At 41.7% G+C, this 12,223-nt stretch overlaps 1 protein-coding gene across 2 annotated transcripts in view; it reads left to right on the top strand.

The window, feature by feature from the left end:
- The window catches only part of sipa1l3 (signal-induced proliferation-associated 1 like 3), a 62,579-nt gene that overhangs the window by 22,124 nt on the left and 28,232 nt on the right, over positions 1 to 12,223 (top strand). For both annotated transcript variants that reach the window (XM_072392408.1, XM_072392409.1), the window contains exon 2: positions 6,520 to 6,604. The gene's annotated coding sequence lies outside the window, so the exon portion shown is untranslated. The remainder of the gene's footprint in view (positions 1 to 6,519; positions 6,605 to 12,223) is intronic.

Genomic DNA, 12,223 nt, shown 5'->3' on the forward strand with positions numbered 1-12,223 from the left:
CCCCCAGCTGTCTGACACATCTTCTTTCTCTCCCTGCTGGAGGCCTTCTCTTCCTGAGGCCTCATCATCATTTAGCCTCATTAGTCTGTCACTGCTCTGATTCGGTTACAGGAAGAACCTTCAAATAACCACAAGGCCTCACTCGCAAGACATTAGCACAGCCCTCTTCCTCCTACTCCGAGCATCGTTGTAGCTAAACACCATAAAACAAGCTATGCAGACAATTAAAACGCTTTTTCATGCTTCAGCCTTCTTTTGATTTTAGCTGAATGTGTTGCGGCGTTTTGACGAATTATTTAATCTCTCCACTAACCAAAAAAAAAAGATAATCTGTCATGGGTGAAAATATGACATTTATTAAGTTTATCTCTGCAAAGATACATGTGAGACCAGATGTCAGTGCTGCCTTTCACTACTGAAAGGCACATTTTTGATATTTTGTTTGGTCCTCGTGTGTTAAAGATGAAGCTCATGCCTGCTAGCTTAGCTTAAAGACATGTTGTGGCGAAATAACTTGGCTGGCTCTGTTTGAGAGTAAAAATAAATGTTCTATTAGCACTTCTGAAGCTCATTACCTGGCGTGGTACAGCAGGTTTTTGACAAATGAGCATAAGTCACATTTTGTTGGTAAAATCACAACTCTATATCTGATGATTGCATCTAATACAACTGCAACACAATTATATAAGAAACTTCAAGTCTGAGAGAAGTTTTTTAATACTTAATGTGTTAAACGGGTCATAAACCTGACTGCCTTCCTTTAATAGTAGTCCATCTACATCAGGTGGCCCCTTTTCTCTCTTTTTGGAGTGTGTATTGGTGAAATAGTTATAACTTGTCAGTCCTTGAAATCAAGTTTCAGCATAGAGCTTCATAAATGTTCCAGATATTTCCAGTTCTTTTTGGACAAGGTTTCTCCAGCGTCCACTTTTCTTACTCGGTGATGAGAGACTTTGGAAACAGGAGCACAGATCTCTAATCTGTTGTTGCTGCCACCTCAAACAGTCTCTGTCAGCTGCTCTGCTAACTTAGTGAAGGCGAAATACAGGGTGATCACTATTGTACTTAGCTAATGGAACATGACAGATGCATTTATGATAGATGAATAACTCTCAAGATCTGCCTGTAGAGCTGTGATCTTCTTGACAGGTGAGCAACTGTGACACGAGGTGAACAAACGGTATTCCTCTTTAGAGAAGCCCTGCTGTCTATATATATAATGCATGCTAATCTTTTATATATAAACATTTCTATCTAATTAATATTTATAGGAGTAACATCTTTGTTTCTAACAGCAGCAAAGTGTATTTCTACATATGGGGATTAGAGATCAGCTAAAGTCACATTTTATGAGACAATCTTTTAATAGAAGCCCTTTGCTGAGATGTCAGCTCTTTTAATACTTTAGACGATGTTTGAGGTTTAATGTCGATCATTTGTATTGGTTTTGGCATGATAGGTGGTGTGTTATTACACTGATGAAAGCTCCAATAGGTGCCGTCATATCGTCATTACTGGAGTAGTTATGTAGGTAATAGTTTTCAGATATTTGGTGAAAGAAAACCAACATTTTATCAACTGGAGTATCAAGCTTGGTCAGCAGTTTTTTGGGTGGTTGCTGTTTTGACCCCTAATCGTGTGCATTTAGGCCTTCTTGTTCCCTTCAATGTTTCATTTCAGCTTCCACTAAATTTCAGGAGATTCTAGAAACACAACAACTGTATGTTATAGCTGGAAATTGGATTACAGTTCAGTCTCTTTGTGGTGTCGTGAAGCCATCTTCATAAAGAAATACATCCCACATAAAGAAAAATGAATATTTCTTTAGATAATAGATTGTTAAAAAGATGGATTGTTGGAGTGAAACACAGAAAGAGATGCAGCAAAGTGGATAAAGCTGTGGAAGATGGAGTCCTTCTTGGTTATTAAATGAATATCTAACTTGAGCTATACCTTTAAATATATGGGCTCGCAGCCCTGCCTCAGTCCGTGCGTCTGTGTTTTCATTGATGGTCCCTCTGCACACCCTCGGGTTAATCTATATGAAGCAGCACTCCCCCTGAGACACCCCTGTGGGAGCTGCAGCAGCTGTGACAGTGTAAGTAACCCCCAGGACCTGTCACACACCCAGTCTCCCTGCACCCCCAGGGGGATAGAGGCTGAGGCCACAAGGTTGTAAATTGGCTCCCTTATTGTCTGTCATCGTTAGGTTTTTCCCTTCTACGCTGTCAGCTGAGGACCTTCATAATTCAGTTAGAATCACCTGCTCTCAGCCCAAGTTTTGGATTAAAGAGTCTGAAGTTTTCGATACTATAAAAAGTGGTTGACTGCTCTGTACATCACTGGGGAGACTGCAACTACAATTTGCTTTTGGCAGTCAGACAAAATCTGGGCCGAGTCTCATTCAGGTGCAGTAGGTAGCTGACAGACTCCAGATGTCCCCCTCGATGCCAAAAGAGAGGTCCTGATGAGCAAGGACACTGAGTGTGGGCAGAGAATATCTCAGTGTCATGTTGATTTCTTTTGTTAGAAAGACACAAACTCTCTAACAATCTCTTATCATTTACAGCAGCTGCCATGAGATACTGTGTGCTTTGAAAAAGTCGTGCCGTGTTCTAAGGACTGAGCAACATTAGAGTTTACACTTTAAACTCATCACGTGGTGTCTGATTGGGTTTCAGAACACTGCAGATGTGTTTTAGCAAAGCCTCTGCACGTCTTTCAGAGAAGTTTGATTAGGGCTGGTTGATTCACAAAAAAAAGATAAGAAAATAAGATGGAGTCGACAATGACCATCTAAAGAAAATCCCCAAGAATTTTTCAAACTGGATTATGTTATGGAAACAAAAACGGTAACAGATGCTGGAAGTTTTGCTGATGAGTGCGCTTTTACAGCCCTGAGCCTTTTCATGTCTTTGAATAGTTTAAAGCCCATTCAGACATGCTTTGATGCTCACACGGCACGTAGTGGTGCTGTTAGTGAGCGAGGGGAAATGGTCAGCCTGATTAAACCACATAGCAAGATGGAGCACATCATAGGATATGGGTTACAGTGAAATCCACTAAAGTTTAGCGAGAGCACATGTCGTTTGTGGCGCAGTCTGCTGCGGCGGCAGCACACGACAGGCTGAAGAGTGACCGACCGATGGTCTTATTATTTATTCCTCTGCTCTCAGGTTGTGTGTACCGATTGCCTGCAGCCCACCGCCTACATCACACGTCTTTTTGCTAGTGCACCTTCGCGTTCCTATGGTAACCAGCACCAGCATAGCGATCAAACAACTACAGCAGCACTTCCAAGTGGTCCTGCTAAAACAAGCTCTTTGTATTGCATATGACTGCTTCACCGTGCCCATAGCTGAAGAATATTGCCTTTAGAAATGAGGAAATACTTCATTTGAGTTTTGATTGTGATGTTGCAGCTGAGATTTTTATCAACATGCAGTTGTACAATCATCAGGTTTTAATCCAGTTATGATAAAAGGTCAAATAACTTTGAATAAACTCCCGTGCACTTGCTTTTGCTTAATGAAAATAAGAAAATACCGCTTAACTTGTCTTTGCAAAGTCATACTGGAACATTAGAATAAGCATCTTCTCAATCTAAAATAAAAGGAGTATAAAACTTCACTCATTGATTAGCTGCTGATCGACAAACTATCAACCTGTTTTATTTATAAGCTGCAGGCAGATACTTTTAGAGCACACTGTGCGATTTCATTCAGCTTTTTTCACTTTACCCTGATGTGCCACTCCAGCTGGTCTTCGTTTTAACGACTCAATTTAAAGGTTTTAAATGCAACGAGGCAAAGAGATGTACAGAGTAACATAAGTGAAGAGTCTTCTGGTGTTGGAGTTTGAATATGATTGCCCAGCCTTCTGCTTGTGTGGTTTTCTCAGTAATACACTGAAGTGCTACGTCTGATCATTTATATCAAACATCTGTCACATTTACTCCAGAATGAGTCACAGGAAAAAGTTGAAATGATCAGCTGGTTGTAATTGAGATTGTGTGTTTAGATTTTAAATGTGTATATTGGATAAAAGGGGCAAATTTGCTCCTATATTTGTAAAAAAAAAGTATCTGTTGAACCCTTGATCAGCTGTTGATGCACTGTGAAAACTGTTAAAATGACCATACAAGGGCTTTAGATGTCTTTTGTGTTACCAGTTGTTCAAGAGCCAAAACGTGATTGGTTTATAATATTACAGAGCCTTAAAACAGCAGCATCTTCACATGTTAGACCAGGATATCCGGTGTTGAAGCGTAAACAATGACATGCAGTGAGCTGCTGCCAAACTTGTAGTGGTGCGATCTTTCGGGGTGAGCAAAAACTTTAGTAGGCTGAACTCTGGAGGACTGACACAGCAAATACTTTAAAATATTCATGCATCAGAGTCGTGACAGAAATCCATCCTGATCACATCGTGGTGCCAGTGATGGTAAAAGCAGAGACGTGCCTGCAGACATGTGCACAGAGTCTGCTTTTATACCGTCAGCGGTGGCTGCACCTCTTCTGTAACGAGATGATCATTTGCATGTCGTCTTTGTAATTTATTGATGGAATTCTTTCTGCTGAAGTCCTTCTGCTTTCCTGAAAAAAATGCTGCATGTTCACAGACAGACGCAGAGGAATTACGTCAGCTCTGTCCTGGCTGTGTGACGGTTATTCTGTCTGTTACACAGAACGACTCCGCTAACTAAATATGCAGCAGATGCTCAAGACGTCACACAATTTGCCTCTCCGACAGGCACACGTCGATCCGTCATCAGAAGTGTGCTCATCCTTTGGCACTTGACCGCCGCACATAAAGAGTCACCCGCGATGTTTATTTGTGTTGTTTTTAGAGGCCACAGAGGTCCTTTGCCTTCATTCTGCTGTTCAAGAATGTTCTACTGAAGTGTGCTTTTTAGTTAGACAGTCCTTCATCAAACCCATGGTGTTGGCGACATCACTTACATGTTTTGTTGACGCAAGAAAATTGTGGAGAGAATTGGATTTCGTTCCCAGTACCTGTTACTTCAGGAATAGTTGCAGTTACACACACACATACACAGTGCAATGCTTTCTGATCTAACACTCACTGACCCTGAGTCACAAAGGTGGGGAGGATGCAATCCTCTGTCTCATTTGTTTCTTTGGAAACCAGCGAATACATGCTGCTGTCAGTGCAGGCCCCGTAGGCACCAGAGGCTTTGATGTCGAACGCTGCAGCCGGAGATCGTCCAGCTTTAAGTTCTCACATTCACTTAAATAGTTTATGTGGTCAAACACATAATAACTTGCCAGAGTTGGAGAGTTAACTTGAGCTGAAGTTTTGGCAACAGTGTGCAGTCTTCACGGCTTAAGGAGAGCAGCTTTGTATTTATAGCCACACATGGAAGTAGACTAAGGTAATCCTGTGTGTACAAATATTTAGTAAAATATTTCTGTTAATCCTTCAGTTGGTAATACATGTCACGTTTTACTTGGCTTTTATTCATCTTTACATCATAAGGTGTCGATGCCCTTTGTAACTGTGATTAAGTCAGTTTCTATGTGATGTTTTTGTATGTTTATATTTATTTTTTAGGTGGTGCTTTAGATTTCATTTCACTAATCTGATAATGTGTCTTTCAGTGAGTGTGTGTTTGATAGAGCTTCTAGGTAGTTGCTCTCACATATGTTGCAATCAGATGAACAAATATAACCACCCTCGGGCTAATCTGTGGTGCAAAGTCTGCAGCTGAGAAGAAGTTTTCACCTGGGAGTTTAATTTCATTTTTCAGGGCAGTGGAGGGAAACCTCATCCTTAAATCTCTGCTGACGCTGCTGGTTTTATTAAGTACTGACACTTTGCTGTAGTAAAACAGACACACGGTCACTGACCCCCACCCACCCCCGCTCACCTCCCTTAGTGTTATTATCCTTTGTGTGGCAGGATAAGTGGACCCTGATTGATCTGTATTGATTTGAACTGTATTTTCCAGACAGTTATGGGCTTTCCCCTCAGGACATTACGTCTGCTGATCCCCACCCTCCCCCTTCTCTTGCCTCACTTCACCCCTTTATTTTAAGAGACCATCCCTCTTACTGTTCTGAGTCTCCTCAGCTTCTAATCACAGTGCGCACCCTTCTCCACTTTGCTTCCCCTCCTCCTCTGTATTTCCATGTGTGAACCAGGCAAAGCAGGATGATCGAGTCAGGGTGACAAACGAGACAGGAACTGACGTGGAGACTGATTTAGGTCGGAGCACATGTATTTGTTTTTCTCTGCTTTTGTACCTTTTTGTAGTTCGTCCACTGATGAAGTACCACACTCAGATTACATGAAATACAAAAAAGACATTTATACTTTAAGTTATATTCACCCAAACATTACTGCATTCAAACCTCAGCTAAGCCTAGTTTTGATAAGCGCATTGAAACCTTGGCTTTGTGTTTGTTTGTCCACCAGTGAGCAGAGCTGTAAACTGAAAAGATGTCAACTCCAGTTTTTACACAACATCCGTTTCTATCGTTTTTTCTTCTTCTACAGATTCAAATCCGGAGCTTCCTCTGCCTGCCGAGTGACGTCAAACCTCACCTCACCTGCTTTTCCTGCACAGCTGAAGGCAAAGAAGGTAACAAAAGTTCACGCGATGACGTCCGTCTGTAAAGTATTCTTTAAGCAAGCCGGCAAGTCTTCATTTTGATCAGAGCTTTGGGTGAACTTGGCAACGAGGAACATTTAGCTGACTTCAAGCCAAAGATTTGTTTATGCTCTGTTTTCAGCAGAGCCAGTATGTGGCTCATTATCTATCCCCTATGGAGTTATAGATTTTATTTTGAGCTTGAAAAAAAAAAAAGAGATTCAAAGACTTGATTGAAGGCTAATTGACTGGATGACCCAGATCAGATTTTGTGCAGTGTAAGGTGGGGGTGGGGGGGCTGTCTGCTCTGCTGTTTTGTAGACAAAGCACTTCCTCATCTGCATTTTGTCCAGATAATGAAAAGAAGGTCACCTGACATGTTGCTTTGCTATGCAGCTGAACCAAAATCACTACATCTAACGTTATCAGTGCTCACGTTATTGCTCTTTCTTTCTCGTCATTTTTCCATGATTTAAGCGACAGCTCACCACGACTTTCTTTTTCATGCTGGTTGTTGTCATGAATGTGCTCTTATCTGATTGACAGAGTGCTTGTTTTGTCAGCTTCAGGAAGCAGTCTGACCTGTGCCTGCATCACTTTGGGTAGTGTAGTTATAAGATGGACGTAGTGGTGACCTCTTCTCACGTATCATCAGATTAAAAATGTTGACAGTTTCAGTAAATCTACCAAAATGAATTTCCCCGCGGTGATGAGCTAGACTTAGTTTCATAAGATTTTGCGCAACCATGGAAATTGAGGAATCGGGTGCTTCAGTATATGAACATTCACTCATCTCAACCTCCTCTGATTAATCTCTCCAGCTTTCTGTTCGGTTTTCTTTTCTCACCACAGTTCATCTGATCCATCTCCCACAAATAAGCCTGTGACTGCTGGCTGGAGGGTTACATTTTAGTGATCCTCCCAAAACATCAGCCGTGTTCTTACTGCATCTGCAAGCAGTAAATGAGTCCTGCTCTTTTCACCCCGTCCCCTGATGTCCCTCCTACTCTTCCTCCTCGAAGGCTGTCTCTGTGTCTTGGGATAACAGCCTGACAGACAGACGGGAAGATTGAAATGACACTTGTAACATCAGTGGGACTCAGCAAAACGCTGTAGACAAAAATCAATGGAGACAATGACAGCGGGGATGGGAGAGACTTGCGGGAAAAAATTTGCGAGGAAAGCAGAGCTTCAGCTTTGTAAAGCTTCTGCCTGAGAGGGTGAGACGTTGCCTTCAGATAAACCGAACAGACTTACAAGCCCGATATAGGCCAGAGTCAGAGGCTTAGCTTGTGTGCCTCCTTCCAGCCTGGTGTTCTGATTTGTTAGTGTTGTTTTCAGTGTGTCCAGTACAGTTTGCGGACGCTCGCTCTTCCGGCATCACCCTCAGTTAGCGTTGTAAGGAACGGGTCTAATTTAAATCTCCCACGCAGCACGGGCAGCCGTGCTAATCTTAGAGCAACAAGGCCGAAGTATGGCTTTTTATTATTTGCATTTTTCCAGTAAGAGAGGAAGTTTTCCTGCTCTGAAGTAAAGGAGACACTGTAGCAGATGAAGTGAAAAAAACAAAGCCTCAATTAAAGCGTGTACACTAGCAGCACATCAACATCAAATTTGTTTCTCAAACCGGTTCTTCTGGAGGAGAATCAGTCACATGTGGGAGACACGGAAAGACACCTCAAGTCATCCTGTAACGTCTCGCTGTGAGTCACTCCTGTCAGCTCCACCACAGAAACCAATAAAACATCAAGGCAGCAATTAACAGCCTCAACATCGACACTTGCAGTTCATTTGAACCTTTTAGCAAGATCTTATTAAATTTAAAACCCAAGCATTGGTTGTTATTTCTTACCAAATCAGTTTTAATGCTATCAAAAAGTAATGGAAAGATAATTGATTCCCGATTTTAAGAATAAAGTGATGCTGTTGATTGATATCTCAGCATTTGTGCAGGAGTTTAGTCTTTTCTGTCAGGTCTATTCAGGTGCGTCATGTATGAGGAGGATAGACTCCAAAGTCTTATTTTTCATCTGAGATGCTGACCGATATTGTTAAAAAAGTCTAATACTATAACTGTTAGTTATGGATGGCTGCAAGTTCTTAGTTGACTCATGATTAACTGCAGCACACTGAGAGCTTCTGCTTTCAGTTGTTTTACTAAGTGACGTCAGCATTGTTTAGTTACATTTACAAAACATTTCACAAAGTGGAACTCTCAGTTTTTATATGACGCTGGTGGTTTTAATTAGTTATAATGCACAATATTAAGTGTTCGGATTACATTTATGAGCTCAGGAATTGAAAGAATTTATCTTTATGTTAAATACGCACAAATACATCCGAGATTACGACTGACTTTTTCTTAATCTGTTGACTTTATCTCAGCTTTGAATAAAAGAAATAAATCTGTCTCTGCGTAGTTTTTCTCGTGCTCGTACAATCGGACCGTATCTATGTTGGATTTCACATCATAGATACTAATTATCTCTGTAACAAACTGTTCACGCAGTGGGTCAATCTTTTTACTTTATCTTGGGTGTGAAGTCTGACTCGAGATTAGATGGTAAATTTACAGCTCTTCTCTGTATTTCTGTTAGCTGATTAAAACAAGATATGATTTCAACAGGTTGATTTCCTATCACTGTGTTTTGAGTCTCTGGCAAGAAAACGTGACTAAAAGCGGTATTAATATGCTCACGGTATTTACTGTTTTTACAAAAAGATGCAAAAATATTGAACTTGGAGCAGTATGGAGCACGTAGGTCCATCTGAGTCCAGATGAGTGCGTAGATGCAGGAGTGATACAGTCCCCAGCCACATTATCCGGGTTTGTTCGTCTAGTTTTGAGAGGCTATTTTTTCTTTGGACCATTGCCATGTAAACAGGCTTAACAAATTAAGCCCGTTTACCTACAGTCTCTTGAGACCTGCTGGCACTCTCTTCTGTAGAAGTCCTGGTGGCTTAAGAGCTGAAAGTGTGACAGCCAAACAGCCTCTGAGTGCTGCATTGTGTTGTATTATGGTGTGATGCTCTGTTCCGCTCATGTCTGCCGTCTGCCAGTCATATGTACCTCCATCTGTCCTTCAAACCAGCCCTTAATCTAGCTCACACTTTATCATTTTGTTCCATTCCAACACATACTGTCACTGCTGATTATAGGTCCTATCTGAACGGTTAGTCTGAGCTTTTTATGTTTGGATTTTTGTATCACGATTTTTGTAGATTCTCAGAAGCCCCTCCGTCTTCGTTTGAACGTCTCTGAACATCAAATGACTTTTGCTTGCTGACGAAAATCCCTGTAACATCCCTGTAACATATGGCGGGTGTATCCCTCCTGATCCTTGATGCAGTCGCTCGCATCGCTCCATGATCCCAGGTCTGCCTGCGTTGCTGTGACATACCAGTGAGCTGCAGCAGCAGTGGCACCTCCTCCACAGTGATTACACTCATTCCACTGGAAGCTGCACTTCTCTACTTGCTCTGTCATTACTACCATCTAACCAGTATAATTACCAGCCTTGGTGTGTGTTTGTGGTGCGTGAGCCAAGCCTGTATCATGCTAAACAAGAGCAGGAGAGGAAGGAATATGAATCGGAGCGCCAGAACTGGGGAGGCACATCCTTCTGCTAACTAATTACTGTATGTGAGTAATTAAGAGATATTAAATGTCACCTCTTCAACGTCTGAACTGAACGTCTGAACCAAACCTGGAGGTGTCTGCCCTATTCTTACTATAGAAGAAGAGGGTTCATTCTTTCTTCTTTCTTATGATTTTTTTGGGGAAAAATGACATGATCACCATCACCTGTGCCCCACTATCTTAGATCTGATGTCTGTTCCACGAAGGTGCATTTCTCACAGATGGGCTGTGTGCTAACCGAAGTCTCTGATGATAAAGCAGACCGCACTCTCTCCATTGCCTCACTCATCAGGCACCTCAGACACATAATGAAGCCATTCTTCAGCTCCTGCAGCTGGGGCGGATAATCTGGGATTGGGTCTCGTAGTGGATCACAGGACAGCCTTATGAGGACACACTTTGTCAGAAAGCATGATCAGAACAGGGCTTTTTGGCCCGGAAGTGCCACTGCTTCTCCAAAAACAAAGACATGATACATTTGTGTAGCTTTCCGACTACAGTGGGATTCTGTTTGCAGTGAATGAGATTTGTTGACGGTGCCTGTGTATGAGTGAATGAGTAATGCTGTTAAGAGGCCAAAAATGAATTCGGCAAGGATTTGTTTTTATTTCAAAAAATGGACTCAAACCACTCCAAGCTGCTTTGACACAACAAAAAACTCCATGTTACACAAACTTGGCCTTGTAATGAGATTTGTAGAATTCATAAAAAACAGCTGAAGAGAGCTAAAGTTGGAACAAAACTCTGCCTAATGTGCGCCTTTTGCTTGCTTTTAAATTTGCTAGAAACAGTCCAAGGTTTAGCTCTTTTGTTCATAGACCAAAACTGTATACAGCATGATTTACCTTATAAACAAAGGAGCTAAACATTTGGGTTTTAAAGTCCAATGGCTCCATGTGTAACACCAGAATCACTGAAAGTACTTAAATAAATCCCATCTATAAGAATCCAACAAGAGGAAGTAGAGGTTTAGAAGCTGGGCTGTTTGAGGGATCTATGCTCCAACTTCAGCCACTTTTTGATGAACAGTTGTTCATTTTTTAGTAATACTACTAATAACAGAGGTACATTCCCCCACGACCACCTCGATTAATGATTACATCACAAACATTTTGTCAGGCCGAGAGGTTGTGTGTCTGATCAGGTGGTCAGCAGCACAGGAGCACCACAGGGAACTGAACTCTCACAGTTTCTCCTCACACTGTACACCACAGACTTCAACACAGAGTCCTGCCATCTCCAGAAATACTCAGATGACTCTGCAGCTGCAAAGTGAATCAGAGAGTGGCTGAAATCAGGCAACTGGTCGACCACTTTGAGGCATGCAGTGAGAAAAATGTCCTCATCTTGAATGTAAAACAGACAAAGGAGACTATGTGGGTTTTAGGAGGACTAGAACTAAGCCAAACACTATTTCTATGCTTGGACAAGAGGTGGAGGAACGACTACAGATACCTGGGTGTTCACCTGGTACTGTCCGTGAACAGTCCTGTTCATGGAGGCAGAATTAAGTCTGACCTTGTAGCGCCGTGAGAAAACATTCAAGGCAATCTGCTGCTTCTCACTTTCTTTCATTGTACGTATAAGACAGATGTTTACACAGATGCCTTCATTTGACTTGAATGGTGATTTTGTCAAATGATGCGGTTATAAAATCATGATTTTCTCCGAGCAGAGCAGCTGTCTCAAACATAGACTCATTGTCTTTATGGACTGATTCAATCACAGATTCTGATGTGTTTTGTCGTCGGACAAAAGAAACAGAAATGTATGTGAATAAGAGCAGCTGTATTTGGAATGTTCATGCTTTATATATGTAATTGTAATTCAGGTCTTTATTAAAAGAAGGAACTTTGGGGCATTTGCGCAGCACCTAGGCTCATTTAAGTCTAGTTGAGCATATACAGACAATCGCATTATCTGGATGTATCAGTCCAGTTTTGAGGAGCTTGGTCTAACATGTTTACATA

The sequence above is a fragment of the Leuresthes tenuis genome, unplaced genomic scaffold, assembly GCF_036924035.1.
Source record: "Leuresthes tenuis unplaced genomic scaffold, fLeuTen1.0.hap1 SCAF_9, whole genome shotgun sequence".
Taxonomy (NCBI): domain Eukaryota; kingdom Metazoa; phylum Chordata; class Actinopteri; order Atheriniformes; family Atherinopsidae; genus Leuresthes; species Leuresthes tenuis.